Consider the following 25419-nt stretch of genomic DNA (forward strand, 5'->3'; position numbering starts at 1 on the left):
ACTAAAGTCGAAGAAAGAGGTGGAAAGGAGAGAAAGAGGAAGGAAAAATCAAATTAGAGAGGAAAGTTTGAGACCAGCAAGCCAAGAGCCTCTGTGGAGTCCATCTTGTTGCTGCCTGCTGAGAACAGCCCATGGAGTACAGCCAAAGTGCCACCAGCCCGCAGTGACACTGATCTGTGGGGCATGACAACCCCACTTCAGTGGCTTATGACACTCATGAGACTCGGGGAACTGAGATCAGGACAATGACCAAAGCATTGTAAATGGATCACTCTAGTAAAGGCTCTATTAAGAATTAAATTCACCCTCCTTTCTGGGGATAAGGGGAAAATATGGTGGCTACTTTCTTCCAGTGACAGATCCCCAAAGTATGGCTCATGAATTTTTACATCAGAATCATGTAGTGTAGTCTAGATTGTTAAAATACATGCCCCAGCACCACCTCAGCAGCATCCCTAGTGGTGGGGCAGAAGGACCTGCCTTCTAAAGAAATACCCTAGATTAGCGTTATGTTCTCTAAAGTTTTAAAGCCTCTGCTATGATTATTTCTATTTTGAATTATATTCAGGAGGAAGAGTCTTACTTACATTAATTATATTAATTAATGAAGAAATTTAAATGTTTCTGTTTGCTCTTTGGTAGATTTTGTCCTACATTTGCATTAGGGCCTTCATTATTTGGTCTAAACTTTAATCCCCTATAAATGACCTTTAACAATAAATCTATTATCTACTCATCTATTCACCCATCCATCTGTCCATCTATTCATCCATCTATCCATCTCTCTCATTAATTTGTTCATTCATGAATTTTACAGGCATTTACTGATCAAAATAATGTAATAAACATTTTAGTAGATGGTGACCACAAAAAGAGGAATATAATTAAATCTAATATAAAAGATAGGACCAGAGTTTAAATGATACATACCTAGGTATGAATCCTAGATACGTAATTCATAAGCTGTAAATTTAGACAATTAATTTAATTTCTATATGTTTATATCCTTGACTTCAATAGAAAAATGATTTCTGCTTTGTAGGATAACTGTGAATAGTAAGTCATACAGTTAATATAAACTATGGCATATAATGTATAATACATAATGATAAATCTTGCTAGTTACTGTATTATTATTATAATCATTATAAGCATTATCTTCGTACACCTTGTATAATCTCCCTCTGCAGAACTACACTGTGGCTGAGGATTTAAGCCCAATGCATCCTGAAGGCTTTTCCCTGACAGGGATTTGTTCTAATTGTGCAGCGTAGAGCTTGAGAGTAACTTCAGGAAGGAACACACTATTACATTTTTACTTCAGTGATGAAGTGGACCTTCAAGAATTAGTTTACAGACTCCAAACAGTAAAATAAGAAGGGTGAGGTAAACTGTGAAGCTAACAACAATGGAAAATAAGGGTATTGGTGGATGACAGGATTCACAATGTTGAAGATTAAAGAAATTCTCTGAGCCTAAGTTCAGTACTGGTCATAATTTGTGTGTGGCACCATCAATTCGGTATAGAAAGGAGTAGCAATGAAAAGAACACATTCTGTCATGTTAGTCCAGTGAAAAGAAAACCCAGGAAGATGAATAAGTAATGCATCACATGAAAATGTGATGATGGAAGAACATATGAAGTCTGATGAAACTACAGCAAAGTTAAATTTAAAGACATAAATAAATAAATAAATAAATAAATAAATAAATAAATAAATAAATAAATATTGCAGATAAAATACCTATTGTAGAAATGTTAGCAAACTCAGGCCCACTCAGTATTTTCAAGACTCAGAGAAAAGTACAAACTGAGGTTTTCACACCACTTGTCTAAATATTTAAAAGTTATAAATTAAGGTAATAAAGTTTTATACTAAACATCTTTTGATTCCTACTGTCAAAAACATGGACCTTTTTAACAATATAAAGTCAGGTGTAAATTTAAACTATTTCATCTTCAGTGAGTTTCCTATAGGAACTTGGTGGTACAGAAATAAAAACCCCTGAGCCCCCAATTCCAGAAACCTTTTTTTTTTTTTTTTTTACTACCCCAGGCTTTATGTAGCATAGCAAGGACCTACAGATATTTCAGACTGCACTGTTCAATGTCCATCCACCATCCTTATCCCCAAAAAGCCATTCATTGGCCACCCTCCTTGCATTAGCTTGAACACACTGTTGGGTCAAGACCTTAGGGCATGGGATTCTGGATTTCTGAGCACACTGGACAGGCTGTAGAAGTGAGGACATGGCCACATCCAGAGTAGGGCTCTATAAAACATGGGGCCTAGGGCAGGGGACCCTCCTCCTTGAACCTCAGGTCATTTTAAACAAATGTTCCACAGAAAACTTAAAGATTGATGAAGTGAATACAGACCAGAAGAATAGACAAGAGTTGAAGTAGAAGACAAAGATTTTTCTGAAGAGATATAACAGCATGAGCAGAGGCACAAAGATGAAAAAGAAAATGGTTTATGTGGAAAGAGTTAACCTGACAAGTGTCACAAGGGAAAGCTGCCTACTCCACACCAGACTTTGTATACAGCCAGTGCCCTGCAGTCTCAGGAGAGAAGTGAAATCAAGCATCCCAACCCCAATGCATATCTACATTCCTAGTCTCACACTCCATTTAGAAGCCTCCTTATGGGAGGGCAGGGATCCAAATGGTGGGCCTTGGCTAAGATCTCTGCTTACTCCTTATAGGAGAGAGGTAAGTAGCTTGAAAATGTTTTCCTCACTCTGACTCAATTCTCAGTACCATTCAACACCTAGCCCTTCCCCCTTAACCTCCTCCAGCCTCTGGGTCCTTAAAATGGCAGGAACCTCTGTTTGGGACTTCCTGGTTCCCTGGACAGTGTTCTCAGTGGGATGATCCTTCTGTCTCTGCCCCCACCCTTAGCCTTGTCCCAGCTCTCACTTTTTGTCCCAGCTCTTACCTCTGGCTTTCACCCAGTGACATGACTAAGGAAAATGTTCTTGTAGGGATTCTTCTGTCTCCTAGGACTGGTGACTGTCCTCTTTACCTCCACCCAATCCTTGTCTCTGTTTGGTAAGAAAGCAGTTTTATGTTACAACATTTTTAAGAGGAATTTTCTTCTATGTGTTGAGAAGTGTTATGTATAAGAAGGAACAGAGCCTAAAGAAACCTCAAGGATTACTGAGTCAACACTTCCAGCAACAGTCACTGTGACTCACACCCTGCTTTATAAAAAAGGCTTTAGGAGAAAACTCATACAAATGTCATCTAATGTTCAGGAGGAAATTCAGCAACCAAAGGCCAGTTTCATTTAAGTGTTAATGTAAAAGTAAGCACTATTGGGATTGCAGAAATTAACTGATGATTATCTTTGTAAAGTAAAAATAAATAAAAAAGGATTTGTTCCACTGTAGAAAGATTAAAATTTTCATTTTGAGATAATCTTGTATTGTTCATGGATAAGTCTGCTCTTGTCATTTTTTCTGAGTATAAACTATAATGAAAAGTAAAGGCCCTGATTTAAACACAAGTTTTCTTCTGCCAGGATTATTTTATGCTTATTAAAAGTTCCTGTTAATAAATAAGTGCCAAAATTGTCATATTCTCGTTTATGCTTTATTTCTCTGGCTTCCCATCTGCTCTGGTTTCTGCAGTTTGGCGGTATAATCAGTTTTCCCTTAACTCATAACCCTGCTGTTCTACCTCTGTCCTAGGACCAGCAATATACATTGTACCATAAATGAGTATGGCCTGAGCTCATATCAAGTTGAGGCAGGGGGAAGGGGAGATATTCATAGGTCTATCCAGAAAATAGAAGCATAACAGCCTTAATTCTGGAATTCTGGACCTCTTGGTTCCAACTTGGCTGACTCAGAGATTTAGACAAAAGTTATACACACAAGATCCAGGTGCCAGGGGATATGGTATATGGACATAACTGGGTTTTCAAGGCCAATCTCTGAGTGAAAATCAGGGAAAGAAACAGGATGCCAAATAAATGGACCAGGCATATGGAATAGGGAGAAGGAAGGTTTACAGACAGTTACAGCGGTGGCTCAGGGTCTGCTGGGTTTATAATCCTAAACCAGCCTCAGATGGTACCTATAGATTAGATAGGAGAGCTAAAATGTAACCAAGCTTGGTTCTATTTGGAGCAGTGATCACAAATCCAAATGCCTAAGGAAGACAGATATATGAATGAATGAGGCAGATCCTATGTAAGAACATTATCATCACATTGGGTAATTGGTGAAAACTGGCAAAAGAAAGGGTACTTAACATTGTCTAGTGAGAACAGCTGTTACTCAGATGGTGGTAAATATTGCTATTTGGAAATAAGGCCAATATTGCCATCTATAGATTTATGAGGAGCTGCAAATCTGCAATTTAGGTGAAATCTCCCATCAAAAATGTTGGCAGAAATTAAGAAAGGGAAACCAATACTCTATTCAGAGTAACAAAACAAAGTCTGCCCTTGGATGCAGACTACCAGTTTGAGAGATCTATGTAGATAATAAGAAAAGCTGAGTTGACAAAATTTCATCCTGACCAACTTGGAAAATCTCTGTGGGCATTGGCCTAATAAAGGCTCAGTAATGTTGAAAGTTATTAAACTCTGTTATCAGAGTAAAATGGCTTTCCCCTATTCCAGTAGCTTCTGTGTGGACAGAATCTCTCTCTCTCTCTTTTTTTTTTTTTAGACTTTTATTTATTTGAGAGAGAGAATGAGAGAGAGAGCACATGAGGGGGGGCAGGGTCAGAGGGAGAAGCAGACTCCCTGCTGAGCAAGGAGCCTGATGATGCGGGACTCGATCCTGGGACTCCAGGATCATGACCTGAGCCGAAGGCAGTCGCTTAACCAACTGAGCCACCCAGGCGCCCTGGACAGAATCTCTTAAATGCACTCTTGGCTTCTATCTGTGCCATTATTCACTTTGCCCCGAAGGGTTGGAAAGTGACACTTGGTTAGTAAGGGACCAAGAATATGGTATGTGCACCACCCTGATCTTCCTTTCTTTCTCTTGAGGTTAAACTGCACACAGGGCAAATTTAGTTGCCACTGTTCCTCCAGATATTTCTCAATCACTGAGAAAATTGCTGCCCCAGATTAGTATGGCTTGACCCAAGGAATTAAAGAGTTGGCCCAATTTGGGGATACTGTTTAGGCAAGTCTACTTGTCCATTGTACCCAGAATAACACTGCACCTTGAACGTTCTACAAGTTAGATTTTTGCTTTCATTTGCTACTCCTTCATTTTACTTCTCAAAAAATCATGTAGAGAAGAGACATGCTATCCATCAGCTGGTTTGTGAAGGACCTCAATGAATTTGTGCCAATTTTATTTTAACACCAAATAGTGCTTTATTTGAATATCTATTAACATATCATAGAAAACTATTTTGAAAGTATTGCTCTTGTTCAACATTATTTTGTACATACAAAAATCTAGAGGCCAGTATACTGATCTGCATAAGCATACCATAAATTATTGTCAAGTCTATGGCCAAAAGTAAAATAAACTTCTATGTTCCCATCCGATATATAAAGAGATTGGACATCATCCCTCCTTTCTTTACAACAGGAAAAGTTAAATAATTTGTAAAATCACAACTCTTCATATAGATCCATCAAAGAACTGAGATTAGAGAGTAAGGTTATCAGGAACCGGAGCCAAGAAGCAGGAGCTTACCTCTGAGGACAATTCCAGTAGAAATACTTAAATTGTGATTGAGGAATTGCTCAGTGTGGGCAAGTTTGAGTTACATCCTCCAGGGTCCCCAATCTTAGGTAGACCCCCACACTTTCATGGATTTTACCTCCAGGGACCCAAGCAAATTCTCAGGGTAAAGATTAGTAAAAAATACCTTCACGTTTCCAGCACAGGGAGGTGGAAAGTAGCCTCCCTGTTTTACTAAGAACATTCTGTTCTTCTTAGCAAAAGCCTGCCCTGAAAGGAAATTCTTTTGTGAGACTCTAATTGACTTGAGTTTTATTAGAGCAAAAAGCCATTCGATAGAGAAAGGGTAGTTTTCTCAACAAATGGTATAAGAACAACTGAACATCCAATGGGGGGGGAGAATTTAGACAATTTTCACAAAAATTAACTTAAATGGATCATAGACCTTAATGTAAAATGCAAAAATATACAACTTCAAGAAGATAACAGGAGTTTAGTGAGGAATTTTTAGATTCAACACCAAAAACAGTGTGAAAAAGAATACTGAGAAGTTGGACTCCATTAAAATTAAAAATTGTCTTGCAAAAGAAATTGTTATGAGAATGAAAAGACAGGCAATGGACAGAAAGAATATACTTGCAAAACACAAAGACTTGTATCAAAAATATACAAAGAACACTTAAAACTCAATAATAACAAAACAACCCAATTTTAAAAATGGGCAAAAGATCTGAATATACACCTTGCCAAAGAAAATATACAGATAGCAAATAAGTGTATGAAAAGATGTTCAACATCATATGGTATTAGAGAATTGCAAACTCCCTAATTTCCGTTTTTTTGTTTGTTTGTTTGTTTTGTTTTGTTTTTTACTGGCATCGAATTGCTCTCTTACCATAGCATTAACATGAATAGCTTACACAACACTTCCAAACAATAATGAAATGCTGGCCTTTCACAGAATGACTGTGAGACTTATATTCATTTTCAGATAATAAATAAACAAATATGAAGCATTGCAATGGGCAATAATTTCTACTCAAGGGGTTTTTAACTATCTCGCATATAGTAGAAGCAAAATCAAAATTACTCACTTGAATTAAGGTACATTTTTCAGCCTTTGAGAGAATCATGGATATATTGAAATCTTTCCTTAAGTTTCCATCTTACTTAGGCCACATTCTAATCTTATAACCTATTTTTTAAGCTTTGTTATGGGCCAGGCACCCTGCTAAGTATTTTATAAGCATTACCTTATTTTATCTTCAAAATATATCATCAGGTAGGTGTAATTGTTCCTATTTTCCTGATTGGGAGATAGGATCATGTGTATTAATCCAAGATCATATAGAAAGAGATAAATGTCTAATGGGAAGTGAGATCTTCATAAGACCAAAATCCATATTCATAACCAGTATGCCCCACTGCCTCTTCATCACTATGCCACCTTAATTACAGTACATCATATTATACCTAATGGAATTTCCATTGCTGAATGGTGAGGCTTCCTATTAAGGAAAATTAAGAAAGAGAGAGGTAGAGAACTGATGGTTGAATATGGAAAAATAATGAGGGATGATATTATTTTTCCATGAAAATTAGAGCAGATAAAGAAAAAAAAAAAAAAAGGAAAAAAATAAACCTAGATTGTTAGCACTCTCTTCCTAAATCTGTTTGGTAAAGACATGCATACATCTGTGTTGATGATGCTGTCTGGAGTCGGGTGGCAAAAGTAAGCATTTATTGTCATAAAACCCATTGGGTTTTAAATGCTCACTTTTTGACCATTTGAAAATGGACCAGTCTGAAAAATATTTCCTCTTAGTGTATATTTTGCCTTCAACAAATATTGATTTACAAGTATTTTGTTGCAATTACAAGAGGGATTCTGAAACTTTGATATTAAGAATGAGAAAAAGAATCATATTGGATATGCTATGCTAAATAAAAAGTTGAAAGCCTCATTTCTTAGTGTGTTCAACTTAAAGCTAAACTTAGTTCTCTTAGTATGATATTCTTATTTTTTTATTTTTGTGTAAAATAAAATTGTAATAGCTTTCTTAAAGTCACCGTTAATCTGATTTCCTCTTTATCCATAAGAGTTAAGGCTTCAATCCAAAATATTTCCACAAATGTAATAAACCCAACAAGAAAGGAATTACAATTGTGAAACATTAGAGTGACAGGATATTAGACATCATAGCTGATCCATGAGGGCCTTCTGTGATATTGACAAACTGTGTAATCGTTCCAGAGAAAATGGCCAGGGACCACTTTTTTGAGTCAGTGATTTGCTCTTTCCAGTTTTCCTATGCTCTCATTCAAAGCCAGAATTCCCATGCAAGACTGTTGCTTTACTCCTCCCTGGGTGCTTTGTACCCTCAGGATGTTCTCTACCTATCTGCCCCCACCTCCTCAGCCTGCTTCTCTTACCCTAACCCCCTTTCCTCTGTCAGATCCATCAAATATGTCCATTCTGTTTCTCTTCCCCTAGAATCCTGTTATAGAGTTAAAGTAATTTTTACAAAGATATTAATACCGGCTTATTATTTCCATAAGCACCAATTGCATTTAACACAATTTACATTTTATAAATACTTTTAAGTCTTAAATCCTAGAAAATGCCTTTCCCCAAGATTATGGGGTTTGAGGCTAGAATTTGGGGTATGTCAGTTTGAAAAAAATCTATGCACTGGGAACATGAAGCAAAGATAGGATATAGGCATTCACTGAGAGATAATGAAGATCTCCTTTCCAGAGAGATTAGAAAACCATAATTAGGGGCGCCTGGGTGGCTCAGTCGTTAAGCGTCTGCCTTCGGCTCAGGTCATGGTCCCAGGGTCCTGGGATCGAGCCCCACATTGGGCTCCCTGCTCTGTGGGAAGCCTGCTTCTCCCTCTCCCACTCCTCCTGCTTGTGTTCCCTCTCTCTCTGTGTCTCTCTATATCAAATAAATAAATAAAATCTTAAAAAAAAAAAACATAATTAAAAGGTGCAGTAAAATATGGGATTTCTGGTCTTAGGTGTTATGAATATAGTAAAACCACCCAATTAATCAATTATCATATCTTATTTCTTTTACTGCCCTTCCCACTTTCTGAAATTATTTATTTAACATTATTTACCATTAATGTGGTTTCTCCAACTGAAAGGCAAGCTCAGTGAAAACCAGGACATTATCTATCTTGCTGGTTACTTTATGCCCATCACTAAGAACAAAGTTTAACACATCTGAGGTACTTAATATGCATTAGTTGAAACATTTAATGAATAGTATTTATAAAGGAAAAAAAGGGGAGAGAAAGCGCCAGGCAAAATTCTAACAAAACTTAACACTATATATATTGCCTAAATCATAATCCTTACCTTAGTCTGACAACCAAGCCCTCACAACCACATATCAAAATATTTTTCCAATTTGATGAAGGCCTTCTATACTTTAGCCATTTCAAACTAGTCACTATTAATTAACAGTTCCCTCCTTCTGTTTGCTGATGCTATTCCTCCTCTCTAGTATTACTTCACAGATTTTTTCTCTTCAAAAAAATGTACCTATTCTTAAGTGCCCGTCTTAAGCATACTGCCTGAGTAAAGGTCATCTCACTAGCTAATATTACTCTATCACTCCCTTGGGTTTCCATAACATACTTATTTCCTTCACTGTACTTTTTCCATTCCATCTTGTTTACAAATCTGTGCCCATACCAAATAGACTCTTGCAGGCAAGAACATGACCATACCACTCAAATTCTTTCTGAACGAAAAATGGGTAATAAGCGATTCTTATTCATCTTTACATTTTACTTCCATATTCTTAGCATAATGAAAAACCTCAGTAAATGTTAATTGATTTAAATGATTTAAGTCTAGACATTTGAAAAAAATTCTTATACTCTTACAAAAAGCAACAGAGCGTGTGTAGTCATAAGTTACAAATAACCAAGAGTCTGGAGTTTTTCAGAGTAAATTATCCATCAATCTCCATTTCTATTGAGCATATCTCATTTCCACTTTTCCCTTTTCTCTTTCCCTGGTGTTTGCTTTTCAAACTATTTCAAATGCCACAGTCTTGGGACAAAGGGATTGAATACTCTCTAATTGAATAATATAATGGGCACCTTGAAAAGTGGAATGCCATTTGTCCCACCAGAATTGAGATCTTTTGAGTAGGCAAATGGCTAATGGCATTTTTAAATGACCATTGCTATTTTGTGGCCTTTTTGTTTTTCAGCATTGAGATAGCTGTCTCACTTAATTTTAGCTCATGCAATCTGCAATTTGTAGTTAATTTATTAGTGAGGGATTTAGTTGTAAGGAAATTAAATGTTGAATGTTCAGTTTGGGACAATCTAATAGAACTTATCTATTGTGGTTGCTTCTTAATAAAGATATTAGACTTGATAGTTCCCTTCAGCTATCTTTGTTAAGTATCATCAAACAGAAAGACCTTTCACTAGTATTTTAAAGTTTTTATGTTTTCTTTGTTGTGTTTGGAAAGTGTTTGAAACATTCTAACTAGTCTAGGAATAGCAGTCACTGACTTGTCTTGCTCCACAGGTATGGTTTCATCCCCCTTTCAACTAATCTTAAATTTCTTAAGTTATTAAGTCCTCTTCCTTAATAAAATTTGATTTTTCAAGCATTCAAATATGAACTGTTATCATATAAGGACTTTCAGGTAGCTGAAAACAATGATGACAGCTTGTTTTTGCCTCTAAATATTTTCTCCAAAAATGGAGAAAAACAGGAAAGAAAAATATAACACTACAGAGAAGGATGAGAATGACTTCAAGACAAAAAAAAAAAAAGTCAAAACACCAAATTACCTGAAAGTAAAAATAGAAAAAAATACTTATTTATGGCATTTCTAATATTTCCCTTTACCCCATGCTAACAAAGCAAAACCAGTTGTAGCTTCTGGAGGAGAGAAAAAAAAAAATGAAAAAGGAATTAAAAGCATCTTTTGGCACTTGGAGTGGTTAAGGGAAAAGAGAAGCCATGCAGGAAAATTTATGGTTCTGAAAGACAAAAAAGAACTAAACATTCAGGAGACACAACTTCTCTAGCCACCATAAAAACTAATAAACAAACAAAAAATTCACTAAAGTACCTTGATTTTGCTACATTTACAGAGAAGAGAGTCATGACTTAGGTATTTTGAAAGACCCACTACCCCCACAAGACAAAAATTATCAGGAAATGATCAGCAGATTGATAAGAAAACCAAATACAACATACATTAACTGAGGAAAATTCTCCCTGTGGGGGAAAAAAAGAACCACCATAAAGTAGAAGAAAACTGTAATAAACATTTCAAAAAGAAATAAACATACTAAAAAAATGTAAATGTATGAAAAACCACTTGAATTCAGAAATTAGAATATTAAGAAAAATGGACAAAGATAGAAAAAAATGAAAATAGCATTGATTAAATACAGGAAAGAATGGAAAGGAAATAACAGAATTATCTCAAAAACTAAGAATAAATTACAAGGTGCCTAAATAAAGAGAAAACTTGATAAAGAACATTGAAGAAAGGTATAAAATAACCAAGACAACAAAAATGAGATAAAGAAGTAAAATAGGATTAGGAAGAAAGTAATGAAAATGGAAGATAGCCAAAGAAAAGGTAAGTTTTATTTGAGACACTGAAGAAGAAAAACAAACAAAAAAATGAAGACTTAAAAATTTAATTCAAGAAGACTTTTAATTAAATATTTAGATGTACATATTTGAAAGGTCCATCAGGTACTTGGGAAGATAAATTCAAGACAAACTACTTAAGGACATATCCTAGTAAAACTAGTCAAATGAAAAAATATAATCTATAGTATTTCCAGGCAAAACATGTTAAGTAACCTAAAAAGCGAAAGAAAAATAATTTGAAAGGCACAATTTTAATAAAATAAAACATGTACAAGAAGGTGGCAATTAGGCAAGTTTTTCTTTTTTTTTTTCTAACTCAAAGCAGTAAGGACTGAACAGAGTATTATTATTCAATTTTTATTAAGTTTCTGAATTTTAATTCCAGTAGAGTTAACATACAGTGTTATATTAGTTTCAGGTGTACAATATAGTGATTCAACAATCCTATATATTGCTAAGTGCTCATCATGATTAAGTGTACTCTTTAATTCTCTTCACCTAGTTCCCCTACCCCCACCCCCACCCCCAACCTCCTCTGGTAACCATCAGTTTGTTCCCTATAGTTAAGAGACTGTTTCTTTGTACCTCTCTTTCTCTCTCTGTCTTTTATTTTTCCTTTGTTCTTTTGTTTTGTTTCTTAAATTCCACATATGAGTGAAATCATGTGGTATTTGTCTTTCTCTGACTGACTTATTTCACTTAGCATTATATTGTCTAGCTCCATCCATGTTGCTGCAAATGGCAAGATTTCATTCTTTTTTATGGCTATTTTTAATGGTTATTTTACATGTCACATCTTCTTTATCCATTCATCAGTTGATAGACACTTAGGCTGCTTCCATAATTCAGCTATTGTGAATAATGCTGCAATTAACATAGGGGTACATGTATCCCTTTGAATAAGCGGGGTTTTTTTAATTTGGGGGTAAATACCCAGTAGTGCAATTACTGGATCATAGGGTAGTTCTATTTTCAACTTTTTGAGGAACCTCCATACTGTTTTCCAGAGTGGCTGCACCAGTTTGCATTCCCACCAGGAGTGCTGGGGTGTTGCTTTTCTCCACATCCTCACCAACATTTGTTGTTTTGGTCAAAGTATTTTATATACAACCAAACTGCCCTTCAGATAAAGACTATTGGGGGGCAAATCAGTTTTCAAAATACTTAGGGAATTCTGTATCCCCACATTCACCCTAAAGTATGCACTAAAAGAATAGTTTTATCCACCCAAAAGACGTCTAAAATAAAGGAAGTACAAAGATGGAATTTATTTTTATTTTTCTGACCAATCTTGGGTAACTTAGCAACAAATTAAATAATGACAATAATGGATCATAACCCATAAAATAAAATAAATATCCATTAGTCCATAATGATATTAAATACATATATATATTCTTATATAGATGTAAGAATAAATAAATATGCAATAGATAGGAACAAGTATTCTTTTTTTTATTTTTTTTTATTTTTTTTAAAGATTTTATTTATTTATTTAACAGGGAGAGAGACACAACGAGAGAGGGAACACAAGCAAGGGGAGTGGGAGAGGGAAAAGCAGGCTTCCCGCCGAGGAGGGAGCCCAATGCGGGGCTCGATCTCAGGACCCTGGGATCATGACCTGAGCCGAAGGCAGATGCTTAATGACTGAGCCACCCAGGCAGTCCCAGGAACAATTATTCTTTACTACAGACTTCTAATACAAAAATGTAGAAGAATTGATGGAAATAGAAAATCACCATTAGACAATCACCACAGCAATCGTTTTCCAGGCAAAAAAAATCATGAATGAAACCTATGATTAGTGAGTTAAGATCAGATGAAAACAGATATTTGCATAGTATTTAAAGTATTCCCAGTAAAATATTTATTAAATACCAAGGAATAAATAACTTTATAGTAGAGAATCCTGGCAGACACCACCTAACCTAAGAGATCAGATTTAACAACCCCATCATAGGACCTAGTATTATCATGTATCTCTAGAAAAAGCGCACTGACAAAACAAAACACCATGTAACTTGTTATTCTGTCTAAAACTGCATAACATCAACCTAATCATGTTACAACATCACACTAAAATTAAGGGATATTCTAGGAGCACTTGGGTGGCTCAGTGGGTTAAACGTAGGACTCTTGATTTCGGCTCAGGTTATGATCTCAGGGTGGTGAGATGGAGCCCTGCGTCTGGTGCCACGCTCAGCACAGAGTCTTCTGGAGATTCTCCTTCTCTCTCTCTCCCTCTGCCCCTCCCTCCCTCATGAGACTGTGCTCTCTCTCGCTCTCTCAAATAAGTAAATCTTTCAAAAATTAAATTAATGGACATTCTATAAAATAATTTACTAGTTATCTTCAAAGGTATCAGGGTCATCAAAGACAAAGCAAGACCATGAAACGACAATGGATTAAGCAGACTTAAGCATTAAGAAGCCATGATAACAAACTATCATGTAATTAAAAAAGAATTAAGAAAAAGAATCAGAATTAGATCTAGGAACAAAAATATAACATTAGGGGAATAACTGGTAGATGGCAATAACTGATAAAACTAGTGGTTGATAACTGGAAAAATCCATATAATATTCCTAGTTAGTTAAAAGTATTCCATCAATGTTAATTTCAAGTTTTGCTTACAAAAATCTTAGTTTTGTCAATAACATTCCTTGAAGCAATTATGGAGACTTCTCTGAATTGATCCTCACATTCTGACCCACTTGAAAAACAGGCACAAATTTCAAAAAAGGATCAAGTCATCACCATTATTGCTGGTAAACCCAAGTTGGAGAACACCGCTTGGGTCTGCCACCACTTTAAAGATTTCTAGAACTCAGGGCTTTACTTAGGGTTCCCCTGCAAAGTTGAAATCTCCTAAAGTTTGCCCTATTTTTTTTCCTGGTATTAGAAGGCAGAAACTGGACCTAATCTATGTTCTTGTAACAAAGGAGAATAACCCTGTGTCCCAGCAAAATATCTAGAAAAGCAGAGCTGAATAGAAAGGACTAGCTCAACAAGGTCACCTGTTTTCCAAATTTTACTGATTGGATAAGTCATTCTTCCTTCCTTGTGGAGTTACTGAGTAAGAAGAGTAAGGAGTAAGAGCAAGTATTCTCAAGAAGATATAGTGTTTTTTTTGTTTGTTTTTGGCTTTTTTTTGTTTTGTTTTGTTTTTTGTTTTTTAATATATTATCAGGAACCTGGGAAGAAGAGAATTGTTACCTGTGATTAAACTGGCCATATATCCTGATTTAAAACTCATTACTCAATACTGTATCTGGTGAGGACTGCTTTCTCTCCCAAAATCATCTTAATTTGGACAAATAAATAATATGATTACCCTATTCATATATCAATACTCACAGAAATGGATAAAATGTTGTCTAATATTCTTCTGTTTTTTTTTTTTTTCTTTAAGCAGTTCATCTACTTTTCACTTTATCTGGAGCTTATGATTTTTTTTAAAAAGATTTATTTATTTTAGAGAAAGAGAGATAGAGAGCATGTGTGAGTGGGGGGAGGGAGAGAATCTTCAAGCAGACTCCCTGCTGAACATGGAGCTCATCCAGGGCTTGATGCCACAACCCATGAGATCATTATCTGAGCTGAAACCAAGAGCTGGATGCTTAACCAACCGACTGAGCCACCCAGGCACCCCTGGTGCTTATGAATTTTAATTAACATTAATCAGGGTGAGTTATTAGCCAATATGATGGTGAAATTTCTTGTCTAGAATAACTGTATGACTCAAAATAGTTTTTCCTCCCATCCCATAACACCATAACATCTAGTCCATAATTTGCTATGGATCAGAAAACATTATTGGCTTAAACAATAGAAAAGAACACTGGTGAACTTGGGCAGACAATGAATACAATAGAAATATGGGAGAGAGTCTAGAGTAAATTGAAAGACTGACCAGAACTGACGTGTCGCTAAAATGCCAAAACTAGGAAACCCAACCATAGCCTTAGAAGGAAGAATGTATCTTGGATGCTGCTGCTGAACATATCATTGCTACGGGACACTCCTACTGCTTCCCTGAATGCATCTGAAAAAAATCTCTACTATTATGTTTCTATTTTGGATGTCTCTCTATCAGTTACATACCTAAATAGATACATGCATATGCCTCACTTTTTTTATTTTAGTGGTCTATATATTCATTTCTCTACATCAATCCCGTCATGTTTCATTACTCTATAGCTTACTATCTGAACCTAAGTAAGTTATATTCTTCTTTTTCAAGAAAAGTTAAACCAGGATCTGGGGGAAAAAATGATAACATAGGAGAACCCAAGTCCCTATCCCCCTACAAAGATTAATGATTACACAGGTATCTATGGACAAAAACTGTTCCAAGAGAGTCCACACAGCAAGTTTTATCAACATCATGCAACAAAAGAGCTAAGAATAATCACACAAGAAGAGAAGGAAGACAACTTCATTTTGCTTGCATCATCCTATCTCCCTAGCTGGCATCCCATCTTCCCAGCTAGAAAGAGTTCCTCTTTGCAGGAAAAGAAGAGAAAGATGAAGAGCTTCTCCAGCCTCCCAAGGTACTGCCAATGGTCCTACTTAGGTTTCACCCTGCCCAGACTGGCAAAGCTGAGATGTATTGAGCCAGCTAGAAACAAGGAAGAAAATCAGAGGCTATTATTAGCAGATAGGCAGCAGGACTGATCTCAGTTCACAGAGACCTGTTCTGCAGACATACTCAGGAGATTCCTCCACTAATTTCTCCAGTCCAGCTACTGTGGACTTTTGCAGATCTTACCAGGTTTCACCACACAAAGTATTTGCATTCACTGATGCCAGCCACCTGAATTCCTCTCTACCACCACAAGAGCCTGGGAACCAAGATTGCAGCCAGCTCAGGCTTCTGAAAGTTCAAGACACCAACCTATGCCCCCTGACTAATCCCCACCATTGTGCTCATGCTTGGGGCTAGGCCCTCCAGCTGTGTGCCTGCATGCCGCAGCCCAACCTCCTTAAATGGTCTCCACTGCAGTGTGCAGGCCAAGGGGAAGACTATGAAACTGTAGGAGAGAATGCTGATAGCCAGGCCCCTGTAGCTACCACGGAGCTCAAAGTTGCCCTAGCTTTTGCTATCTGCTCAGCACCACTAACTATCAGGGAAATGCAAATCAAAATCAGAATGACAAAACACCTCACCTGTTAGAATGGTTATCATCAAACAGACAAGAGGTAAATATTGGGAAAGATGTGGAGAAAAGGGAACTCTTGTATACTTTTGGTGGAATTGTAAATTGGTATATCCACTATGGAAAACAGTATGGATCTTTCACAAAAATTTAAAAATAGGACTACCTTGTTCTCCAGAATCCTGTTTCTGGGTTTACATCCAAAGGAATTGAAATTCGTATCTCAGAGAGAGATCTGGACCCCTGTGCTAATTGCAGAATTATTTGGAATAGTGAAGACATGAAAACAACATAAATGTCTGTCAACAAATGAGTAGGTTAAGGTGGGAGAGATATATAGGGAATGTTATTTAGCCACGAGAAAGGAAATATTGCTGTTTGCAACAACTTGGATGAATCTAAAAATACCAAACTCAGAGAAACAGTAGTGGTGGTTACCAGGTCTAAGAGGTGAAGAAATGAGAAGATATTGGTCAAAGGGCACAAAATTCCAGTTGGAAGATTAACAAGTTCTTGGGATCCTATTTGCAGCATTATTGCAGTGTTGCATTGCATGCAGCAATACTACATTATATAAATGTTGCCAGGAAAATAGATCTTAAATGTTCTCACCACAAAAAACAAATGGCAATTCATAGCATTAACTAATGCTATGAAGGTAATTATTTTACAATATATAAATGTATCAATCAATACTTCATATACCTTAAACTTACACAATATTATATGCCAATCATATCTCAATAAAGCTGAAGAAAAAGAAAAGTTAAGCCAATTCTATAGGCACTGTAAGGTTCTGATGATTCCATTATACTAAATTCCATTATACAGGAATATAATTTAATTATATCATCTGGAAAATAAGTAAATGCAAGATAATCATATCCATTGCCATTATGGAAAAACATTATTCAGTGTGTGTTATGTTATATCATATGTGCTAGAATTCATTGATAAATAAGACACCCACGGTCTTTACTACTCGTATGTGGATGTGATTATTTTGGACACGGTGGGGCACAATAGAGATGCAGTGTTCAGTGACTTTGTAGGAGGAGAAAATCAAACAAACAGTGAGGAAATATGACCCTATATCAGGTATATATTTGTGACCAAATAGTGTTTAAGTACGGCTATTTGGTAATGTAATTATGGAATTTTGATCAGTGCCCTCAAAAGAATGTAAACCAAAATGAATAAAAGTTTATACTCTGATTATCAGAATCATGATTGAATAGTTTGAAAGTGTCCACTGAATTTGGTTATGTACCTACCACTGAGAAAATAAAATAAGAAAATAAAATTGAGAATTAAAAATATTTCTATAAACATATTGAAATGTTTTTTTATCTCAATACATTATAGAGAGAAATATTGATGATTGAAACCACAATACAGGATGAGAACTGCATATAATTTATTATGCTTAGGCTTAAGTATACTTAACTGCATAAGCATAATGATATATTAACATGTACATAACAACACGGTGATATTAATGTTCAATCATAATTCACAGAGAACTTCTCATACCAAACCTAAGCTTGAGCAAGAGTAGGCACTGTTGCATTTCTAGGAAGATTTATTTTCTCACATTTTCTAAATTCAAATGACCTTTTCTTGTGTACTTATCTGTTTTTTTCTTGTCTTATGTTGTTTAGTATTAGAAAGAGCACTCCTTGTCATCAAAGTCTGCGTTTCAGTCTTATTTTACAGCAAGAGACTTTACTCTTAATATGTGAAAATTAATCAGAGGAGGTCAGGAAAGACCACAAAAAATATTTCATGCATATGCAGAGAAAAGAAAAAAAATGGAACGTATAAAAATAAAATATTTCTAACCTCTCATAAAATTTAACTCTTACAGCCTCGGGGCCTTGTTTCACAAACAACTATCAGTCCCACAATGAAATTTGAAGTCTTTCTTTTGTATGTGTGAATGGTATTCCTTATTGTTTTCTCTCTTTCTAACACAACCAAAAAGTTACACATATGGTGGGTAAAGCAAAAAAAAAAAAAAAAGCTTCCCCTCTAAATCATGGCTAATCACCAATTTCCTACCAATAGTGAGCAGAAACATTAAAAATACACCAGAGAAGACTGACTTCCAGAGTGGTAGCTTGAGAACCCAAGTGAACCATTTTCTGAGAAAATACTGGCAAATGACTAAAATTAACTGTTTCAAAACTCTGAAAATTAACCAATGAAATAGAATGAACTGAAAAATCATCCATTCAAGAAAACCTACTGAATGTATGTAAGAGACCACTGTTTGTGGCATTTCAACTCGGCACTATTCCCATGCCCTTTTGTATTCCCCTGCTGCCCTATCTCTGTGGGACAGTAGCTCTCAAAAATTAGTAGTATCACAGCCAATGGGAGAGCTCATGTCTTTTGAAGCTCAGCTATAACCCCACACCCAAATAACAGTGAGTATTTCCACTGGAATCCATTTCCAAGGTGTGTGGCTATTTGGTGTGACTCAGAGCTCATCTAAGTAGGAGAGGAAAATAAAAACCTATCCCCAGGTCATTACTAACAACTATAGCAATCACCCTGCAACATCACAATTGTCTAAGGCTGTGATTTTAGTTGTGGTAACCAAGTCTGGCACTCCATCATTAAAACATTGAAAAAAAAGTGTAATGAACTAGATGATCACAAGGCATTTAAAAAGCTACAATATATTCCTTGAGATCTAGAAGGCTACAAATATGTGGAAGATTATATACATTTCTAGGATAGAACTGGGATAGGAAAAGGCCACAGTCATTCACCTCTGGCTGACCTTGAGACCATACTCAAGCAGGAAGTGAAAGCTAAGACTGTCTTAAAAACTTCCTGAAGTTAAGGTGTGCCTTCACACCTTCACGTCTTAAAAACTCCCTGAAGTTAAGGTGTGCCTTCACACAGTGATCTCTTTGGCAAAAGATGAAAGTCTACACTTTTAAGGAAATTTTCTGACCAGTTAATAGCTGACCAAATTATAGTAATACAAGGTTAATTCTAGAAAGCCAGTTCTAAACATAAAAAAAAAAAAAAAAAGCTAGTAGAATCTCAGTGGCTTCACACTACAGAGAATACAAATCTACAGAAATCATTTGTAAGAGTGGTAAACAAATAGAAGCAACAAGAAAAATAACAACAATGATAAAATATCGGGGAGAAGATTTATCTAAAAACAAATCTTGGCATAAGGGATCTGATACTAAAATTGTTAAAACATATTATCAAAAATGTCCAAGTGTTAAAAAAAATTATAAGATAGCCAAAAAAACAGGAAAGTATGGTACATACACAGGGAAAAAAATAACCAACAGAAAATGTCCCCTGGGGGTCTCAAATCTGAAAGTTCCTCAATTATGTCAAGTCAATTATCATTTTTAAAATGGGAAAATTTTATGGTATATATTATACCTTAACACAGATATTTAAGAATATAGTATATCATATACATTTGGATATTAATATTAGACACACTTTAAACCACCATCATTGCATAGAATCACAAACACGCCTAAACTGAGGATCATAGATTGAACATAATTTTTCAACGGCCCATGTTACAAATAATATAGGAATGTGCAAAGGTTTATGTATGTTTTAAAAATCACAAAGGTATAAAATGGATGTATACCAACCACCAACCCTTTATCTGCTACCATTTAGGTGAGCATTTCAGTTAATGGAACACTTTTGCTAAGGAATTTTAGAGATATTCTAAGAAAGGAGCACATTAGAACCCATTAAATATTGAATATGCATTTCCAGGCTCTAACATGGGTTAGTCATCCAGTTTATAGCTTTCATTTTATAATACATAATTTTTTTCTGTACATGACTGTGGAAAATTAACACACAGTTTTGATCATTTGTTCATTTTAAACTGTGAAGGAAGGTGTTTTTTTTTTTTTTTTAAAGAAACATATCAGTTGTAAAATATGCCACACTCTGTAAAATAATCTAAGTGAAATCATATCTCTGCATGATTACCAAACTTAAAGTTTGTGGACTCATATTTTCCATCATTAAAATGACATTCAATGAATTAGTAAAATTTAAGAGAACAAGAAGAGATAATGTAACATGTTGTAAGTATATTGTGAGAAAATTCATGTTCTCCTTTTCACCTCTGCCATATACTGTGATTAGTGTATCTATCTATACTAATCAGAGACATGTGTTCAAAATGCAAGATGTCCACTGAGTTGAGCATATGCCAACCTGCAGAGATGTAATCATACTACATCCAGATAATGTGGTAGAAAATGCATAATTATTCATGAGTCATTTGGACAAAGAAATAAGTTCTTCATTAGCCATCAGGGAAGTTCAAATCAAAACCACATTGAGATACCACCTTACACCAGTTAGAATGGCAAAAATTGACAAGGCAAGAAACAACAAATGTTGGAAAGGTTGTGGAGAAAGGGGAACCCTCTTACACTGTTGGTGGGAATGCAAGTTGGTACAGCCACTTTGGAAAACAGTGTGGAGGTGCCTCAGAAAATTAAAAATAGAGCTACCCTATGACCCAGCAATTGCACTACTGGGTATTTACCCCAAAGACACAGATGTAGTGAAAAGAAGGGCCATATGCACCCCAATGTTCATAGCAGCAATGTCCACAATAGCCAAACTGTGGAAAGAGCCGAGATGCCCTTCAACAAATGAATGGATAAAGAAGATGTGGTCCATATATACAATGGAATATTACTCAGCCATCAGAAAGGATGAATACCCAACTTTTACATCAACATGGATGGGACTGGAGGAGATTATGCTAAGTGAAATAAGTCAAGCAGAGAAAGTCAATTATATGGTTTCACTTATTTGTGGAACATAAGGAATAGCATGGAGGACATTAGGAGAAGGAAGGGAAAAATGAAGGGGGGGGAATTGGAGGGAAGGATGAACCATGAGAGACTATGGACTCTGAGAAATAAACTGAGGGGTTTAGGGGGGTGGGGGGTTAGCCTGGTGATGGGTATTAAAGAGGGCACGCACTGCATGGAGCACTGGGTGTTGCATGCAAACAATGAATCATGGAACATTACATCAAAAACTAATGATGTAATGTATGGTGATTAACATAAGATGATAAAAAATATACAAAAAAAAAAAAAAGAAAAGAAAATCATACAGTTCACTTCTAAATTGCAAAATAAGAATTGAAGCCTGATCCTTGTATTTGAAAATATCAGACATTATTTAAGACCCCTAGAAGTCAGATAAAGTATACCCTAAGCCTCCAGGAATACTGAGCAAGAATTTGGAAAATGGAGACAGGAGTTTGCAAGATGTCATTTTAATGTATTTATAAAAGCTCATGTCTCTAAGGGATTTTTCTTTGTTCAAGAAAATGTCATGGAGATGTATGTCTCAGACAGTGTTTATGAACAGTAGAGTTATTCATAGTTTTCTTTACCCAAGTTCTGTGTTCTGTGTGTCAAACTGCCTGCATGCATTTATGATGGCTTCTTGCCATATGAAGTCAGGCTGACTTAATATATATAAACTTGTGTTACTCATACAGCTTTCACACTCCACCTCACTGAGAAGTATCCATAATCCAAAAGAATCTTGTGTGGTTATTCAATTAAGTTTGTAAGAAAAATATGTAGATACTTTAAAGTCAGCCACAAATTGAAAATAAGTACATAGCTGCAATTCACTTAGTAAGCTCCTCTTTCTACTTGCCCTCTTGACAGAATCTGGATATTGAATAATGGGAATTAAGAAAAAAAAGAATATGTTTATTTGAGTAGAAATGTGTTGACGATTCACCTTAAATTAAGTAGCTTTATAGCTTAGATATGCTTCCAAAGAGTATTATTTGAAAGATTTGCTTGTAGACATTTATTAGGAACGAACTTAGCCCAGTAACCTCACTTTTAAGACTTATGGAGTCTTAGACAAATTCAATTTTGATACTTCTTTCTAATATTTATTAAGTGTATAAAAATTTAACATTTATTAAATTTATTTAAATTTCTCCTTTTCGCTTTAGTCATTAATAACATTGTGGTAATACTGTCCTACCTGACATCATAGTTCGATGGGTTAATAGAGATTTGTAAAGTCATTGTAATATTATGTGACACATAGTAATGTATTGTTATGGTTATTATTAAGATAGTTCAACCCTATGTGAGGTGCTAAAATAAATGACGTTTGCCCTACTGCCCTCCCATCTCCCCTTTTATCAGTCTTTCCCTGTCTATTCCCTGCTCCTCCATCTTCCCCTCTTCATTACTTCATAAAATAAAAATTTCCCCACTGCAAAAATAATTAAGAAAGCAATCCCATTTACAATTGCATCAAAAAGAAGAAACTATTAAGAAATAAACTTACCCAAGGAGGCAAAATATCTGTACATTGAAAACTATAAAACTTTGGAAGACACGAATAAATGAAAAAGTATCCTGTGTTCATGGGTTGGAAGAATATTGTTAAATGTTCATACTACCCAAAGTGATCTACAGATTTGAGGAAATCCTTATCAAAATTCCAACAGCATTTTTTACAGAAATAGAAAAAAAAAATTCTAAAATTTGTATGGAATTACAAAAGACCCTGAATAACTAAAGCAATCCTGAGAAAGAAAAGCAAAGCTGGGGCATCACACGTCCTTATTTCAAATTGTCTCACAAAGCAATAGTAATCCAACCAGTATGGTACTAGTATAAAAACAGACATATTGAACAAAGGAACAGAATTAACAACCTAGAAATAAATCCATGCATATATGGTCAACAAGAATGTCAAGAACACAAAAGAGGGAAAGGATAATCTTCTCAAAAAATTATGCTGGGAAAATTTCATATCCATCTGTAAAAGAATAACATTAGACCCATATCTTACACCATACACAGAAATCAAGTCAAAACAGATTAAAAAAAAAAAAAAAAAAAAAAACCCTTAAAGGTTTGAAAGCATAAAACTTCCAGAAGTTCCTTGACATTGGTCAACTGTAAAACAACATGGATAAATGTTAAGGACATTATTTTAAGTAAAATAAGCCAGTCACAGAAGGACAAACACTGCATGATTCCACTTAGATGAGTTATCTAAAATAGTCAAACTCATAGAAACAAAAAATAGAATGCCGGTTTCAAGGGACTGAAAATAAGAGAAAACGGAGAGTCCCTAATCAATGTAAAAAAAACATTTCAGTTACACAAGTGAGATCAGTTTTACACACTGTCCCCATAGATAGCAATATTACATTACACACTTAAAAGTCTGTTAAGATGGTAAATCTTATGTTAAGAATTCCATAATACATACATACATACATACATACAGCTTAAAACTTTTTAAAGCATAAAAAATAATTACTCAGCCATCAGAAAAGATGAATACTTACCACTTGTATCAACATGGATGGAACTGGAAGAGATTATGCTAAGTGAAATAAGTCAACAGAGAGAGACGATTATCATATGGTATCACTCATATGTAGAACATAAGGAATAGTGCAGAGGACCATAGGGAATGGGAAGGAAATCTAAATGAGAAGAAATCAGAGAGGGAGACAAACCATGAGAGACTCTGGACTCCGGGAAACACAGTGAGGGTTACAGAAGAGAGGGAGGTGGGGGGATGGGGTAACCCAGTGATGGGTATTAAGGAGGGCACGTGTTATGATGCAACTAATGAATCATTGAACACTACATCAAAAACTAATGATGTACTATGTGTTGGCTAACTGAACATAATAATAAAAAAATAATTGAAGGAAAGTACTAATAGCATTAAAGAATTGTACATGGACATGATTGAATAGTGATTCAAAGACCTGTGTCTATTCATGGCACTAAAAGATTCTGTGTGGCCATAGCTAACTCTTAATCTTTAGCAAGTTATTTAACTCCCATTTCCTCATCTATAAATAGAATAGAAAAGATGGATTATCTAAGGCCTATTTTGTTATAAAATTAAGAATTTATAACCATTGTTTTTGTAAATTAAGTGTGACATAAGAATCAGAACAATCCTTACAGGCAATATGTTTCTTTTATGATAAATATTGATATTTTTAATATTGTTACAAAATACTTTTCCTTTCTGGAAGAACAGTTATAGATCAGGATAGTCATCAATCTAAGGCACTATTGTAAAGTCAAGTGGGACACATTTTCTAAAATAGAGACCCTTTAAAATACTAGTAGGAAAAAAATGTGATTTTTCAGTCAGTCCTCCATCTGATCACAAGAAAATCCTAGCTTAAACAAATATGGGTAGACAGTAAGTGGCAATTATTACTAATACTGTTAATAACTTTTCTTCTCTCCTTTAGCTTATATAATTTCAGTTATTTTGCCATTGTAATATCTTACCTTTAGAAATGATGATGAACCAGTAAATCTTTTGTGTGTGTGTGTATTATGCTTCAGTAACAAATAGCCTCATATTTTCAGTGCCCAACTAGATAGCAAAGTTTATTTCTCACCAATATAATATGTCAGATTCAATGGATTGGATGTAGTTCTTGTTTACAAATTGAGCAGCCTTGAAGTGTAGGAAAAGTACAGGGCAGATGACAGAAGCGTGGTGGCTCTTAATGCTTCTACTTGGATTTGATTATATCAAATGTGCTCATGGACTATTGACAAAGTAAATCATATGGCTAAGCTCAATATCAATTGGGTAAAGAGATATACTACTTCATTAAAAAGCACTACAAAAGACATGGCAATAGATGGGTATGACCCTTTCAAATATTCAACTAATAATAATCTACCATGGCTACTTTTCCCCAATTCAATCAATATTCTTAAGAACACAAAATTTCAATGGTATCTCTTATATTATTTCATAGCTATAAATTTTTGTTTATTCAGTTAAAAGATCTCTACTTATAATATCTACTTAATTTGGAATTGTGCTAATAATACTGTTATTTATTTATTTATTTATTTATTTATTTATTTATTTATTTATTTATTTATTT

Source organism: Mirounga leonina, unplaced genomic scaffold, assembly GCF_011800145.1.
Source record: "Mirounga leonina isolate KUSES-001 unplaced genomic scaffold, KU_Mleo_1.0 Mir_107, whole genome shotgun sequence".
Classification (NCBI taxonomy): Eukaryota; Metazoa; Chordata; class Mammalia; order Carnivora; family Phocidae; genus Mirounga; species Mirounga leonina.